The 12787-nt window shown below is 43.2% G+C and overlaps 1 protein-coding gene across 2 annotated transcripts in view; it reads left to right on the top strand.

Annotated features, from left to right (window-relative positions):
* The first annotated feature begins 6608 nt into the window (after positions 1–6608).
* Positions 6609–12787, top strand: part of CORO6 (coronin 6) — a 64027-nt gene continuing 57848 nt past the window's right edge. The window contains exon 1 of one of the 2 annotated variants that reach the window (XM_072138340.1): positions 6609–6947. The gene's annotated coding sequence lies outside the window, so the exon portion shown is untranslated. The remainder of the gene's footprint in view (positions 6948–12787) is intronic. The other variant, XM_072138338.1, reaches the window with a different exon arrangement.

The raw sequence follows: 12787 nt of genomic DNA, 5'->3' as shown, positions 1-12787 counted from the left end.
CGGACTCTATGTACATGTTCAAGAGACGCCTGGATGACTTTCTGGAGAGCAAAAATATCACGGGTTATGGGGATGAAACATTTATTTAATTCTTAAAGGTTGGACTTGATGGACTTGCGTCTTTTTCCAGCCTTATATACTATGATACTATGAATAATTTATCTGGGCCACTGAGATTTGGGTGTGTTTTAATTGCATTTTTGAATGACTTAAGTCCCAAAATGCATTCAGCATGCTAGATCATGTAGAAGGAATTGATATGACCAATTTGACATGCTTTGTGCAGCGCTGCATAATCTGTGTGCGCTATATAAATAAAGAATTATTATAAGGCTGCATGTAAATAGCTACATGAGTTGAAAGTGTAACTGTGTGTGTGTGGGGGGGGGGGGAGTCAGGACCTGATCTGGTTCAATTAGAATTGGTATTTAAACAGTCCTCCTTATCATGCTTTTCACCTTTTGACATCATGGGATCAAAGTGTCACCTACCAATTTATCAACCATACTTTGCCATTCCAAATTGTCAAGCAGGATGTTCTCAGATGGAGGTGGCCCCTGAATGTAGAGTGTCACAGAGTTGCAAAGAGACACAGAATGGTATAGAATCAGCAGATGTGGCCAAACCCCACAGTGAGGAACGCTTCATTGTGAACAATGTTCTGTGGAACTGGATGATCAAAGGCAACCACCCAAAGGCAGATTAAATAGAGGTGAGAAGCAACCAGATCATTTGTAACCGGTTACATCAGCTTGGTCTGGGTCCTAGAAGACCTGGAGACATCAAGGAGCTATCAGCCACTGTTGTCAATAGATGAGCCTTTGGTTGCGGTGTTACAGTGTAAGCACTAGGTGTCTAGTCAACACAGAACTGCCCTGCACTTTGTGAATGGTACAGTGACCAGTTTACACTACTTGTATAACATCATTAATCCAGTCATTGAGGGGGATTTATTAGAACCTCTACAATAGCTCTTTTGTGTACAACCCTCAAAATAAACGCAATTACTTGCGAACTGCCAGTAATTATGATTATTGCCCCCTTTAAGCCACTCCCAGAATATGTAGGCATGAAGAGGGGTGAGTGTGGTGGGGCATTTCTGCCCTGTACATGTGTACTTGCTATATACTGAACGCAGGTTATAGTGGAATTTTATGCCAGGCAGGGCATCTGAACCCCAACCTATGCTTCAGATAAATTTCTCTCGAAAGCCAAATAACTAACTTATTGTGTCTATATAGACAAGGAATGGGGCCTTATCAATATATAAAGCCTACAAGTTTGAAACCATTGTCCCATTGTACAAAAATATCCCATACGAGTGCTGGTGATGGGGCAACTGGTTTGGGACTAGAAAAGTACATGTAAAGTTGGTGGTTTGTAGTACCAGAAGCTGGAAAGGGCGGTCGTCAGCATCTGGTTAGCAGTAGTTTGTCCAATTGACTGGGGAGGGCAGCTACTTCTTGCCAGAGGCAGCAAAAGGCTGTTCTAGTGTGGAATGAACCTCCTATAGTAGCGGGCGGTGTCCAGGAAGGAAATCAGCTGTTCTTGTTACTGGGAGCTTGTCCAGTACGTGATGGAATCCACCTTTCTGAGCTCCCGTATCAGAGGCTACCCTCCGCCCAGTGGCTAAGGTAGTGGACCCTGCTCATGCCCAGCTTTCCAGCTGACACCCGTTTTTAAGATGCCGTAGGTGATCGTACTGTGTGGGACTAAAGATAGCTTTGTTGTCCAGGTGTGCAACAGCATACCCTTGAAGTCCCTTGAGCAGAGTTTTGCCTTTACCACTTTTCAACAGTTGATCATGAACTGGTACAGTACAAATTACCATGAGTGGCTGGTCAAGGGAATCCGTCAATATCCCCTGCTGTGATCCGATCCATGGTGGTTAGGTATAATTGCGCAGGTTATCGATGATTGGCATTGGCTACGCGTCAGTGACCTGTAGCAACTGCATCTCTCTTCGGGACAAGCACTACAGGCATCTCCTGTACAGGGACTGGCATAACTTTTGGTCCTCTCACAAACATTCTGGTCAAACTGGGCTTGCTGCATTTTATTATGCACCATCCTCTTTTCATGGAACCACTTGATGTATTCAATGAAACACCAGGAGTGGCCAAGTCTCCCTCCCAGGCCTGTTTCACCAGAACTAGAGGCCCTCCGCAGACGTTGCCCATCAATTTGATATGGAAGAACCCTTTTTAGACTTTTATATACTAACAGAGTGACTCCATCAAGAAGGACATGAACTGGGTTTCCTTTGTTGGTGAGAATTTCTTGAGGGAAAATGTACTAGTTGGACTTTGGGGCTTAGCTCCTACTTCCTCACCCTCTGGCAGTTGTTGCATGAATAGCATTAGGCAGCCACATAGGTCCTCATCTTTGGCCAATGGAAATGCTAGGTGTCCAGCCATCAGAATGTTAAGTGCAATCTGCTCTAAACAGATAGGGGCAGATTCACTTACCCGTGCCTGTGTGATCCCCGAGGTGTGTTCCCCGACTCCAATGCACAGCTGCCGCGATTCACTAAGATCACGCGCCCGATATCCTGCATCTGTCGCTCCCCCGCTCAGGTCCGCTGGAGTTCACCTTCTTCTTCCCGATGCATGTAGGTGCTTGATCGTGCGACACAAATTTAAAGTTAAATCTCGCGGTTTGTACGAATCCGTCAGATCGTGCACTGGCCGGCCCCCGCGATTTGTGGCACATGAAAGTCGGCGTTGATGCGGCAAAATCCAATCGCATGCGACACAATCCCTGGCACGATCCCCAAAAATTGGAAAACTCGACGAAAATGCGGCCGCTGGACCCTTAGTAAATAAGCCCCATAGAGTACCACTAACAGTTGATTCTTGATCACGCCTCCAATAAAGTGTGGTTGAGGGGCTGTGGCGCATGTTCCTTGAAAGCTTTCAGGTGGTTGTCAACTTCCCATGCCACCTGAAATCCCTCACTAGACGTAACACTTCAGTAAGTTCTCCGGGACCTGGCTCTGTCTGATGTGGCAGTCAGAAAGAGTGAAGCCATCGGACCGCAGGACACCCGGCACTTCTACTGCATGTGACGGTGGCCAGAAGAGAATCCCTATCACACAACGTTCATGAGAACTCAATCTCTTGGTTGAACACATTCGGTCCCCGTTTCCCTCCCCTTGGGTCTGGTAGCTGAAACTCCTTAAACCTCATAGAACCTGTCTATGGAAGGTCATAGAGTGGTGGTAATGGTTCCCTGGATCTGGCCAGGTCCCCATCACATTTGGCTAAAAACACGGCTTCACTACTATCCTCCTACTAGCATAGTGCGTATCTCCCCTTACCAGGGTCCCTGGACAGATTAAGACCCTGGTAGGGCCTTTCTCGAGTAATATAACAGGTATATGGCTAGGATGTACCATAACTCTTTATTATATTGCACCCCCCATTTGTCTAGAGGACTTCCTTTAAATAGGAATTTAGGAATTTTTTTTTACCTAAAAAAAACTTTTTTCTAGCTATGCTGGCAGGATCTCATCTTCTTTTAGCTTTCTATAGCTTTGTTTTTATTAAAAAATGCTTTAAATGCAATGCAAATGAGCCTGAGCTCCGGGATCCATAGCTGTTAATTGAGCCCAAAGCCCCTCAGGCTCATTTGCATCATTTTTAAAGCCTTGTTTTGTAAAAACAAGGATCTAGAAAACTAAAATAAGAGCATATTCTGCTAGAGGGGGCACACATCAGTAAGTAACTGTAATTGGTTTACAATCCTTGACCCTGGTCGTAGATTTCCTTTAGGTTCTGGCATCTTTGATGGAGTCTACAATGGATTGTACAGCAACTCTGATACAGACAGTAATTTAACCTAATTAACAGTAATTGTTATTATCATCTCCTGAAATTATCTCTCTATGCTAGGTTGCTACCGAAGCTGAAAATGAAAAAGCCACCCTCATTTAAACCTGCAGAACCTTGAAATCTATTGGTTATCCAAAAACATATATGCTAAACATATGGTCCTATAAATAAAGTGAAAAAATAAAAAATAGCACAGCAGTACTCAGCAAAAAGAGGAGGATGTTGGCACATTATGGGGATTTAAGCCTAAAGGACATCCATGGATGTGGGAGCCACTAATTCTTTGGGAGGGTTGTGTTGGTACATCAGTTGCTGGGGAGCTATGGAGAACCTTAATATCTGGGGGGGACTGTGAGGGACATCCATTGTTGGTGAGACTATGGGAGACATTGTTGAAGGGGGGCATTGGAGTGCCAATGGGAGCTGTGGGGGACATTCATTGCTGGGGGGCTGTAGGGACATCAATTGCTGTGGAAGGCTGTGAGAGGACATGAATTGCTGGAGAGCTGTGGGGAACTTCCATTTCTTGGGAGCTATGGGGAACATTCATTTCTGTGGGGACTGTAGGGGAAATTACTTACTGTGGCCTGTGGGGACATTACTGGGGCTGTGGTGAACATTGTATACTAGGGCTGTGGACAACGTTATATACTGAGGCTGTGAGAGACATTGGGGCTTATTTACTAAGGGTCGCGCTACTCACTTTCATCCCACTTTGCTCCATTTTTTGGGTTTTGCACGGTTTTGTCAGGTATTTAACAGGTGTATGCTCTGGGATTTTGCCGCACGCGCTGGTGCTGGCCTCCAAGCGACCCAAATTGGGGGAACGTGCCGTCAGACAATCCAACTGATTTGCAGGATTTAACTTTCATATTGTGTCACAAGACAATGGCAGATCTCGTAAGTAAATGTGAAGATGAGTACCCCTAACTAATGGATAAGGTTTTACACCCTTAGTACCATCCCTATTGCCAAATAGCTACATAGCTTCTCAAATATTCTAGTTGTTTGTCCTCCCAGGAATAGGGTTATAAATCAGTGCTTTCTTTTTGGCCAAGTGACCAGATGAGTACATGATGTTGATGTAACTAGCGACTGGGGGAGGGAAGATTGGCGGTGACAGGTGGTTGTTGTGGTTGACGGTCTGGTTACTAAAGGTACCGTAGCAGGAGAAAGAGGCAGAAGTATCTGCTGACTAAATGAGTGGTATGGTGCCTGGTCATGGTTCTTCCACTCCCCATAACTCAAACTAATAACCCCAGTGGATGATTATAATCCTGTGGGTGTCCATCCTTACAGTCCAGGCAACTGACATTACGGCCAAACCTGTGAGAAGTAGTGCAGTACCCAAAAACAGCGGTACACCTCCTCCTTCAGCCCATGACTATATGATCCCTGATCTGTCACTGATCCATGGCCTGGTGGTTGTGGAACAGTGGTGAACTTGGGATAGCTTCTTGTCCTAACCAAAATTTTGGTGTTTAGTCCAGACAGTCCTTTGTCAACACTGCAAGAAGGAGCACCATATTGCTATTTACTTTAGGCAAGCCTAAAATTAAGTTTTTATCCCTAACTCTTTAGATTTTTCATTTATACAGTTTATTTTTTTTGTTGATTGTTGAATTTATTATGGACACCCAAAATCCTGAAAAATATGCGCATTGAAGAGGTTTGCAGATTTAATTATTTTTTCTATTTAATGGAAATATACCACTAGGATTAAAAAATTGTAAACCAAGCAGAAGGTGTGTGCCCCCTCAGGCAGAATCTGCTCTTCTTTAGCTTTTTATGCTTTTATTTTATTAAAAAAAAAGTTTAAAAAATTATGCAAATGACCCTTAGGGGTAAATTAACATCTATGGAGAAGCTAAAAGAAGACTGAATCCGCTGAGAAGGCACACACTAGCATGTCACTGTGCTTGGTTTACAATCCCTGGTAGTGGATTTCCTTTAAAGTAAACCGACCATGAGGAATCTACCATCTAAGTAGCTCTGATGGTAGATTCCTCCTGCCTGCCTCTCCCCTAATCTGTAATTTAATAATCCTAGAACCCAACTTGTTAAAAACTTTATTTTAGTAATATGTAAATTAACTGCAGAGGCTACTGGGACGTGGATTAGCGTTAGCTCCCATTGCCCGGCCAGGCTAGGACACGCCCCATTAGCCTCTGCAGTTAATTTACTAAAATAAAGTTTTTAACAAGTTAGGTTAGGTACCAAAAGTATTACATTACAGATTAGAGCAGAGGCAAGCAAGAGGAATCTACCATCACATCTACTTCTGATAGTAGATTCCTCATGGTAGGTTTTCTTTAAGACATTTGTGTAAGATTTTATTTTCACTGCTTTTCTCCGAATACCATCTGGTATACCACCCCTCTAACCTTGGTTAAGTGATGACATTTCGGTAATGGGTGAATTGGTTGCAGCTATGGCATGCCCTCGGGGTACCGAGCAGCATCAGAAAGACAGTAATTTTTTTAATTAATTTCACAGCCATCTAAAAATTTTTGTATTGAAAGTTTTTTGTTCAGCGGATAGCCCCATCCTATTCTACGCCTCCCCTTCTCGTAGCATATGGTGTAAGGAGGCACCTTCCGGTGAACCTATGGAATTTTACGATTGCCGATACATTGTGGAATGTAATTCAGTGTAACAGCCACCTCTATCCATAAGCAAAGTTTGACGAGTCTGCAGTGTGGCAGGGGCTGGTACCGTATGAAGTCACACTCGCTCAGTGCTATCTTATCTCGTAGCATTTGTTAGGCTTGTAAAGAAATATTTGAAGGGACAATACAGCCAGTCATAGAGGAAGAGGCACTACTCCTCCCTTTGTTGGACGTTTCCCCTCCTCACCCCATCATTCTGCCTTTCAGCTGTTGGGTGTTGAGTTATTTTGCTTGAATGTTGATAGCAGCAGCTGTTACTGCAGCAGAAGCCTCCTGCAAGGCGCACAGCAGTGAGGAAGACTGTGAGCAGAGAGCAGGCAGCACTGGACAGGAGGGGTGCATGTAGCGCTGCCCGGAGGAGCTCACAGCCACCAGGACATCTCAAAAGGACATATTTACTAGGTGCCTTATCATCATCAGCTGTCACCGACCCAGTCTGATCAAGGTAAGATAGATGTCATTTACTTGGTAGGCGATGCCAGGCTACGCCGTGCCATCCTGTCATCAGAAATGACATAGCGTGTGGCATCAGGATACGTCGTAAGAGTATCACCAGCATCATCCATTCACCTTTACTTCCTAAACTCCTTTTTTCCGTATACAATTGATTAGTTTTTCTCAGTTTTCCCTGCCTCATTGGTCACAGGACCTGATAGGGAATGCTTATGGCTATATTTGGAAAGTGACCTCTCCTCTGCAGCAAGCAGTCAGTCTCCTTCTTTAGCTGCTGCAACCGTTCTCCACTACTAAAATCTCATTTTATAACATTTAAAGGCACATCTACCTGGAGCGGATGTAAGCCGGATTTACGGATTTAACCCAATGTGGACATATTATTGGTTTGACTCTGTAAAGTTTGTGTCATAGCCCTTTATTAATATTTTAATATGTATAAAAGGACGCTATTGTTCTAGACGTTAGCCAAAAAAATAGATTGTTCTTCGGATGAGTGTAAGGTCTGCACATATAAGGTGACTGTCACACTTTGAGAGCAGCCATCTTGTCCTATCAATGACACATGCCCTCCGCTGGTTGGAGATATAAGTAAATCCGGACGGGGTTGTGATTTGATTTGTGCAGGTTCGGCTTTATGTAGGGAATGTATCCGTGGCGTAGGTATGTGTACTGTAATCAGGCTGAGTGCACCGCTTACAGAAATTATAGACTGCAATAAACCGAGGCTAGTAAAACTGTTCCCAGGAAGGACGTCGGTGTTTCAGGAAAGAATAGATTACACAAAAATGACAACTGTGGTATTTTTAAGGGCCAAAGATGAATCTCTGAATCTTACAAGGGGCCAACGATAACCATCATGGGCATATAGTTTACCATGCTGCACATGTAGTACATCATAAATATAGCATAAAAGCCAAAATATGCTTACACGGTTTGTTGAAATAATGACCCAAACAAATGTAATGAAGCATGGAAAGTACAAGGATAATGCACACAGTGATGTCACAATATGGGAAAAATGTAATCAGTGAGGTCACAGACCAGCAATAATACACAGTCTGATGTCACCGTACAGAGATAATACACAGTGATGTCACAGTATAGAGATTATGAACACAACTCCTTTACCAAGGGCCCGAATCGCGCATTTTCGTCGGGTTTCCCGAATATTTCCGATTTGTGCCGAATTGCCCCAGGATTTTGGCGCACGTGATGGGATTGTGGCACATTGGCGCCGGCTTTCACGCGACAGATATCCGGGGGCGTGGCCGGCGGAATACCCTACGGATTCGAAAAAAATTCTGATTTTTTAAAAAAATTGTGACGCAAGAATAGCACTCACATACACAGGGACGAAGAAGGTGAACTCCGGCGGACCTCGGCGCAGCAGCGACACCTTGTGGATATAGGGCGCACGGACCTTAGTGAATCCTGGCAGAACCCCGAATCCTCGTCGGAGAAAGCGCCGCTGGATCGCGACTGGACCGGGTAAGTAAATGAGCATCAGTGATGTGATAGTATTGGGATAATGCACAGAGTGATGTCACAACATGGGGAAAATGTAATCAGTGAGGACATAGACCAGCAATAATACACACAGTGATACCACAGTACAGAGATAATACACATAGTGATATCAAAGTATAGTGATAATGCACACAGTGATGTCAGGATGTGGAGATAAGGTAATAATCGACATAGACCAGCAATAAAACACACAGTAATGCCACAGTACAGAGGTAATAAACAGGGATATCACAGTACAGAAATAATACACACAGTGATGTCACAGTATAGTGGATATGCACATGGTAATGTCATAGTTTAGGGATAATACACACAGTGAGGTCAATGTATGGGGATTAGGTAATCTGTGATTTCACAGAACAGCAATAATACGCACAATGATATGAAAGAGATAATGCAATGATGTCATAGTACAGATATACGTAATGATGTCACAGTACAGGGGTGATATGCACAGTGATGTCACAGTAGATGGATACAGGGGACAAGCTATGTCAGATATGTTATCCAAAATCATCTATTTTGCCAAATCTAATACAGTATAGGTTTACTTTGCACGAATCAGCCCAACTGATATAATTATACAGGTATAATACACACAGGGATGTCACAGTACAGGGGTACTACACGGTGATGTCACAGTACAGGAGATAATACACAGAGGGATGTCACAATACAGGAATAATACACACAGGGATGTCACAACACAGGGATAATACACAGTGATGTCACAGTACAGGGGTACTACGCACGGTGATGTCACAGTACAGGGGTACTACGCACAGTGACGTCACAGTACAGGGATAGAACACACAGTGATGTCACAGTACAGGGATAATACACACAGTGATGTCACAGTACAGGGATAATAAACATAGTGATGTCACAATATGGGGAAAATGTAATTAGTGAGGACAAAGACCAGCAATAATACACACAGTGATACCACAGTACAGGAATAATACACACAGTGATGTCACAGTACAGGGATAATACACACAGTAATGTCACAGTACAGGGATAATACACACAGTGATGTCACAGTACAGGGATAATACACACAGGGATGTCCCAGTACAGGGATAATACACACAGTGATGTCACGGTACAGGAATAATACACACAGTGATGTCACAGTACAGAGATAATACACAGTGATGTCACAGTACAGAGATAATACACACAGTGATACCACAGTACAGGAATAATACACACAGTGATGTCACAGTACAGGAATAATACACACAGTGATGTCACGGTACAGGAATAATACACACAGTGATGTCACGGTACAGGAATAATACACACAGTGATGTCACAATACAGAGATAATACACACAATGATGTCACAGTACAGAGATAATACACACAGTGATGTCACAGTACAGGGATAATACACACAGGGATGTCCCAGTACAGTCATAATACACACAATGATGTCATAGAATAGAGAAAATCTATACATTAATATCACAGAGCAGCAATTATGCTCACAGTGATGTCATAGCACATTAGTAAACCAAATAGAAAAGGTCACCATATACCTGTGACCTCACAGTGTTACAGGCTGATGTAAAACAAACTTTATAATAAAACCGAGGAATAATACAAATGAAATAATAAATAAGAGGTAAAAAAGACCTTGTTGTACCCTAATATTTTTATGGCTATATGTAACATATATCTATGTTGCACATGTACCACACATTGTAGGCACCTATGCAATGCAAGCCAAAATATAATACGTCCCTGTAATAAAGGTAACTACTGGCATACTAGGTATGAGCGATAACACATACAACCCGTTCTGGATGAATGATGTGGTGTACAGTATATTGTCACACTTCTTACTTCCAGGTGTCATCAGATGTCATAATATTATGGCCGGGATTTCCTAAGTGATCCATGGACATGGCAGAGCCCAGTATAAAGCACTTGACATGTAACTTTAGACCTAGTTAATGGGCCATAGGAGCACGTCTCACCATCTTGCCAAATGTGGTGCGGTATTCCGTATTATGAGCACAGACAGATACTAAGAATTGATAAATCAATGTCCTTGCAGTATCATTTATACAAGAAGTTTTAATTGAATGGAGGAAAATAAAACTGTTGCAAATAATATAACACGTAGCGGTAACAAATGGTCAATATGATCTGTATACTGGAGTATGGGGGTCTGGCACCCCGGTTACTGCTGCCTTGATCAATCTTGGTGCAAAATTTTGGAAAATCATATACAGACACAAACACAGACTCTCCTTCGATCTGTAAAAATGAATGCTTAAGGTATGAATAACTCTCTTCATATTTTCCTAGCCCTTTGTAGTAGTTTGAACTGACAAAGTGGCCCCAAAAGCAATAATAATAACCTTTGTATAGCAATGAATAAATGAGTGAATGAGGGGGTCACATTTGGTCATTTTGTTTCTTTATTATCTGCACTGCTCCAAAATTTTTTTGTGTGCACCTTTAACACGGGGTGTGCGACAGACTTCTGTCGGAGTTTGCATGATAAATGTGGTGCACGGACTCACTGAGCACAGGAACGCCCCCTACAGTGCAGAAATGTGTGTCGCATAAAGAATAATGCAGCTGTGGCACAAAAAGGTCAAGTGTAACACATATGTGGCACAGGCACTTCTTAAAGGAAACCTACAGTTTGATTTGATGCATTATGAAGCAAACATACCTTGAGAATGCTGTAGCTATACTGAAGCAGGATCATATCTTGGTTAATCCCTGAGCTGAGTGGTTTTGATGATGAAACAGTTAAAACATTATGATAATGATGCTCTGTCGCTTCTATGGCTCCTTCAGCACATGGTTCAGCGCTTGTCCTAGCAGTGAGTTTTTCTCTGCAGGGGAGGATGATGCAATCACTGTTCTCCCTGACAGACAGAATAATCAATTTCTGCACCATCCAGCAGCTGCTGTGTATGAGTGATCCAGCTCAGGTTGATTAGTCATGCTTGACTAAGCTCCATTTTTAATTACAAGCTCAGTGTCTAATGTGTTGATCTAGGCTGCCAGCCTGACAAAGCTTTCCCAAGGTTCTGAAAGTTATAATTGTTTTTTCAGCAAAACCACTCACCCTATTGATTAACCAAGATATGATCCTGCATCAGTGTAGCTACAGCAGTCTCAAATTATGTTTGCTTCATAATGCATCAAATCAAATGGTAGGTTTCCTTTAAGTATACGTGCAAGCAGTTTGCACTGAAAAGAACTTGCAAAGTCCAACAGAAAACTGGCACAAACACCTTAGTAAATGTGGTGCACTGAGCATAGTACAAGTTGTAGGCCCGGGAAGAAACTTTTCTCCTGTATGAAAAGTTTCCAATTAAAGGCCATGTGTACACTACTGGATATTCTGGGAAGTAAATATGCAAATGCATTTTCGAGGATGGATAAAGAAAACTTAAAATTAGCCCCCTTAACATAACACCACATAACGCAACTTTCAAGAAGTCTAGTGACTTGATGTGGAATCATAGCCAAACCATAAGATCTATTCTAAAATGGACAAACACCCACCTGTGGACAGCGCTGCCCCAATGTTTCTGGCACGGTGCGGGGAACTGGTTTGGCTGCGTGAGAAGCTGTAGATGCAGGTCAGAGAAAAAGACTTTTCCTTATCCCACCTTGGGAAATGTTTTCTTCCCTAGTACAAGGTTATAACTACTGGCTTAGATGTCTTGCTATTGGGTACCATGCCTTTGAAGGAGTTTTGGCTAATAAAAATGATAAGCTTTAATTACAGCAGTGATGGCTGACCTATGACACGTATGCCAGAGGTGACATGATGTTTTTACTGACACACAGCAAACTGGCAGCATCTGGAGGTGGGACAGCTCTCCTGCTGAGCGGGTAGCACAGAGGGTTTCTCTAATAGAGGTAAGATGGCCATTGTTTGTGGTACGCTTTGAGCAGGAGAGCTGCCCAGCAGCTGTCAGCATAGTCAGCATCGCAGTGATGCGGCCATCTTACCTCTGTTAATGAAGGCAGTTAGTTAGGCAGTGAAGCCAGAGCTCCACCAGCATTAAAATTATTGCAGTCTTGGACCCAGACAACTGGGCACAATAGAACTTATCCCAGAGATCACGGGACCAAGGTCCATTCAAGTGACTACAGGGGGGATAGTAGAGTCATCTCAGAGATCCCCAAGCGCAGCACTCGACCATTGCCGTCAGCTTCATAGAGATTAATGGAGCAGAACGGTCATGCGCGGCCGTCTTCTCCATTAGTTTGAAGGAGCAACAAGTGGTCCATCTGAGGTACGTGGGAGCCCATTGGACCCCT

The sequence above is a fragment of the Engystomops pustulosus genome, chromosome 2 (assembly GCF_040894005.1).
Source record: "Engystomops pustulosus chromosome 2, aEngPut4.maternal, whole genome shotgun sequence".
Lineage (NCBI taxonomy): Eukaryota > Metazoa > Chordata > Amphibia > Anura > Leptodactylidae > Engystomops > Engystomops pustulosus.
Note: the sequence above shows the minus strand (reverse complement) of the source record. Positions and strands in the feature narration are given on the sequence as shown.